Below are 5543 nucleotides of genomic sequence, written 5' to 3'. Positions count from 1 at the left end.
CCAAAACCAACCAACAAGTAGAAATACAATTGGCTAAGTTACAGCAGGAGTTCCAAAAAACGCAAATAGAACATCAAAGTAGCTTGGTAGGTAAGCAGGCACAGATACAGAGCATAACATATCTGCATAAGGATGACCCAAAGATCGATCAATTTGTCATTGAAGCACTCAGCCTCAATTCCCAACTCACACACCAAAAAGAATTTCTATGCCAAAAAATCTCGCAGTGGAACTCTCACTGCGAAATAAGCGACAAGTTAACAAGCCAAGTTGTGGAAATGCGACTTGAATATGATGAAATTCTTAAAAAGGTTTCAGATTTCATAACTTGGCAAAATTCTGAGAATGGGAGAAGAGCCGACATGCCCAAACTAGATGAATCACATAAGGAGATCTTATTTGCAAGTTGGGGTTCTCGGCTCAAAGAGGCAAAATAAGCAACAAAGGATGCAACAAAAACAACAAACAACGTCATTGAAAGTGTAAATGAAAATTTTCATAGTGCTAATCTTGTGGTAGAGACCACTCCTGGTTTCCTTCCGAATGCAAAACAACTTGAATTACAGTGGAAACAGGCAGCAAAAGAAAGAACATAAGCAATTAGGCAAGTGACCAGGTTAAACTGGGAGGCTTATTGGCAATATCTGGTAAAACTGCACAGCTAGTGTATGACGCTAAAATGCCTAATTGTTTCTACCGAGAAAATGGTGCCAGTGCTCATAAATGTTGTGTTTATAGGACAACTGAAAGCTGAAGTCAGCCAACCTACACTCCTCAAGACCATGCTAGATATTTGTGATCTGAAAGATCGAATGCAGGATTAGTCATTATGCACATTCTGTTTTTGTTTTTTTTTCCTTAAATTGAGGCAGGTCGTTTAAACCTCCTCATTTTTTTTGTAATAATCTATTTTTAGTTTCATAAGTTAGTATTTAAACCCCTCTCATGCATTTAGAGAGGGGTCCAGAAATTTTATCAGAAACATTCTTCAAAACATGCACTTCTGTCCCTTTGAGGATGTTCTGGTGAAAACAATGGAACAAGATTTATTTTCTACTTGAATTTGACATCTTCTACTAAAATTTCACTTCTGTACTCTTAGATGATGTTGGATAATTTGAAAGTAGATCAATATTGTTGGAGAACATGAGTAGAACGTATTATAAATAGTACTTTTATCTCTTAATTCTTTTTATTTATGCGTCAAGCAATACATTATCTTCAAGTTATTTATGTATGAAAGTTTGAATTTTAGATTGCCATTATTGCACTATTGTATGATGATGATTTATAGTTTATGCTAAATACATGAATGATTTTTATGCGATATATCTCTCATATCATTTCGACTAACTTTTTATATGAAACAATCATTGTTAAACAGATTCACTTCTTATCGTAATTGAATGATATTTATTATCAATTACTTTCAGATATCATTTTAGATCGCATATATCATGTTACTCCCGGGATAGTTATAGTTAGATAAATATTTTTTATTAGGACAAACTGCACATGATTATTAGTTAAATTAGATTAGTTTGAGGTTAGGTATTACTCCAAAAATCTCAAAAATATCATCCAGTTAGCATAAGCATAAAAATAGATTGGGAAACTGGTCCCATCATCCCCAATTGGAGCCACTATTCCAAACGGAAAAGGAGTTGTCCCAAGGTCTAGACCGAGTGGTTATCCCCCTTGTTGAGGCAACGATTTTCAAGCCTTCAACATATTTGGCACTAGAAGGAGGGCCTGACTATGAATGGCAAGTAAATCTAAATCTACAGGCCATTCTAAGAGTAATACTCCCTCACCATCACCTCCAACTTCTCGTTCGCATTCCAAATATCCTATTCCCAAGTGAAAAGTTGAAAAGAAAAATACAGAGCCCACTGCTGAAATCCTAAACAAGCCAGGCAGTTCTTCTTCTGAACCCCCTGAAGTACAATCTCTGATCCACAAATTGTAGGGGATTTCAATATCTCAAGAAGAATCTGAGTTATCCCAAGGCAGTGTCACTTCTCAATATATCCCATCGCAACTGCTAACTAGAGCACAGAGTGAAAAACTTGGAATCCCACCATTTGAATTCCCTCTACCAAGTCGTAAAAGGGATAAGAAGACACCATCATAATTTCACAATGAGGTTCTTTCATCATCATCATTCATTCCATCCATACCATTGCAAGGTCACACATCCGCTTCCCAACTCCAGATTGTGATTCACAGAGGTACAGGAGTTGCACCATCCTCTACCTAATCACCTTTAACCACTGCTTCACCCTCTTCTACTCATATTCCAACAATGACACAGAATCAACCTCAACCAAGGCCATGGACCAACCCAAGAGCTGTTAGAATGGCTGGACTTTTGACCCAATTGCTAGCACATCCAAAAAAATGGTTACCTAAATTTAACCCTAATAATGGCCTGTTAGCTGAAGAACATATAAATAATTTCATGTTATCCATTAATTTGAATGGAGTAGCAAAAGAAGGCACAGTTGTAAGATTATTCCCATATACTCTACAAGAAGCAGCAGGATCATGGTGCTTTTCGTTACCATTAGGCTCTATTAATATCTAGGATGCTTTTCAAGAGCAATTTTTAACTAAATTTGGAGATGATAGGTCTACAACAAGTTTGATAAATGACTTCTCCAATTTGAAAGCCGAACCAAAAGAACCCATTAAGGACTTCAACTCACATGTCAATAAGTTATTGAATAAAATACCTACGATGTCTAAGCCTAGTGAGGAGGTCCAAAATGAATGGTACATTTCTACTCTACCTTCAAACACAACCATCTTCGTTGATAGAGTTGTCAAACCAACATTAGAAGAAAATATGAAAGAAGCAATAGTTGTTGAAAAAAATATATTGTTCGTAGAAAAGAAAAACACATTAGAGGAAAGAAAATCCAAGAAAGTAACCTTTAGAGATGATTCTAGGAAAAAACCACCAAATGATCCTTTTGATTTGGAAGGGTTACAAAAAGTCCTCAAGACCATGTCTAACGAAATGGTTGACATAAAAAAAAAAGTAGTAGAATCTTCTTCCAAGAAACATTTTAGACCATATAAAAGGAATGCCCCAACTGATCCTAAACCTCCAAATTCTATATCGAACACTAAATCGGATGGAGATGAGGAAGAAACCTTAAGTGAAGAACAAACCGATGATGAAGAAATAGTGGAATTACAAGGAATGTGGGATTTTATCCTTCCAAATGAAGAGGACCAGGAAGCACTACTTGTTGCCACTAGAAGCAAAAAGCAGCTTGATCCACCTCAATCAAGTTCAAAACCAAAAACTTCAATGCCACCTCCCAAATATAAGGTCGTAGGTAAGAAATCTTCACTGAAATCTACTTAAACAAACCCTACCCAATCAGATTCTTCACCTTCATCCAAAACTCTGATAATTCCCGATGAAATGGAATACAATATTATTGAGGATATGAAGAAAAATAGAGCAAACATCACCTTTTCATGAGCTTAGTAAATTAAAATATCAGCAGAAACTACTTTTGAAAGAACTTAAAGCAGTTCCCACTACCCCGCTTCCTGCCGCAGTAATATCACAGGCTGCTCAGGAAATGGGAAGACCCACTAGTATTTCTTCAAACAAAATTGATCCAAACGACATTGCTCTAATTGGTGGAAGCTAAATCTCATACTCCACCATTTCTCCTTACTTTTGAAGTCTTTAATAAAAACTTGCACAACTGTTTAGTTGATTCTAGTGCTTCATCTAACATTTTGCCTAGAACAGTCTGCGCTAAGTTAAACGTCTAGCCTCAGAAATCTACAGTACGAATAGTACAATTAGATCGGTCTCAAGTCGAAGTTATCAAAGAACTTAATCAAGTAACCATTAGACTTTCATCAAACCCAAAAGTTTGTCAAGTCATTGATATACTTGTAGTTGATATTCTTGAATTCTATGGCTTAATCCTCAGTAGGGACTAGTTAGAAAAGCTCCATGGTTACTTCGCGATCGACTGGTCTCACATGTGGCTTTGCTATAATGACAAGCCAAATCAGATAAGGGTTGATCGAGAGAAACATAAAAAATATATAGTGACAAAACTAGAAGGAGAAAATGAGTCGGTAGCATGTAGCAAAAATATAATTGGAAACTATTCTGTTGAGTCATTCTTAGGGAATTTCAATGCTCATACCTCACCTTTCTTAGAAAATTCTGTTGTATCTCAAATCGAAAATTATTCCCGAACAGACACCTCTAAATGTATAAATTTTGTAGATAAACCTGTACATAAATCTTCATTTTGGAAATTACTTTTTGATGGATCTAGATCCAATGATGGACCAAGGGTAGGATGCATATTAGTTAGCCCAGAAGGGGAAAAGACTATGCTAGCATGTAGACTTGAATTTGATTGCACAAACAATGTTTTTGAATATGAAGCGTTGGTTCAAATTTTGTACAAAGCAATTGGTCTTAATATCAAATACCTCCAAGTGTTTGGAGATTCTGAAATTGTCGTTAGACAAGTAATAAATACTATACACTGTCTGTCAGGACATTTTAAACACTATTAATCGTTAGTCCAAGACCTGACCTCACATTTTACATCGTTTAATATTTCTTCAATCCCAAGACTCCAAAATGCTAGCACTGATCTCCTAGCTAACGTAGCTTCCAAGTTTATTCCACCAGAAGATTACAAACCAGATTGATTCTCTATTGAATTAATTTTTAGGCCGTCTATTCCTGATAATATCACCAACTAGAGAGTCTTTAACAAAGATCTTGATATCGTAAGATTTCTCACTTCAGAAGGATCTTATGAGGACCAGGTAGTTGATGAAGACCAACATGACAACCAACTGAAGCAAGAAACCAACAACAACGCTATACCAAAATCTGTAGTTAAATTGGAAGATTTATACGACCTTAAATATAGATTCAAACGATCTACTAATTCAAAATTTCAGAGTTCAAATCTGAAGTATGAATTAATCAATCTTGGAACTGACATGAAACCACAAAAAATCAATCTAGGTCTTGGACTCACATCAGAAGAAAAATAAGCCTTTATACGTCTTTTGAAACAATATAAGAATGTATTTGCTTGGAATTACAACGATCTTAAAACCTATGACAGTTCTATTATTCAACATACTATCCTTATGACCTCTGACGAAAAACCTGTTCAGCAGAAATTGAGGAAAATTCATCCCAATTTAGAAAGCCAGATTAAATTTGAGTTAAATAAACTACTAAAAGCCAAAATTATTTTTCCTGTCAGGCATTCTAGGCGGGTCTCCAATCTCATCCCAGTGAGAAAGAAAAACGGTGATATTCGGATTTTTATAGACTTTCGTAATTTTAATAAAGCTTTCCAAAAGGATAATCTTCCGTTGCCTCCTATGGAACAGATATTGAAATCAGTTGTAGGCTCAGAACTAATGTCCTTTCTAGATGGTTTCTCAAGTTACAATCAAATCTTAGTCCATACAGATGATCAATTGAAAACTACATTCAGGAAAAAACGGGGCACTTACGCTTATCAAAA

Source organism: Pinus tabuliformis, chromosome X (genome assembly GCF_031772625.1).
Source record: "Pinus tabuliformis cultivar Carrire ecotype Pingquan chromosome X, CPIR1, whole genome shotgun sequence".
Taxonomy (NCBI): domain Eukaryota; kingdom Viridiplantae; phylum Streptophyta; class Pinopsida; order Pinales; family Pinaceae; genus Pinus; species Pinus tabuliformis.
Note: the sequence above shows the minus strand (reverse complement) of the source record.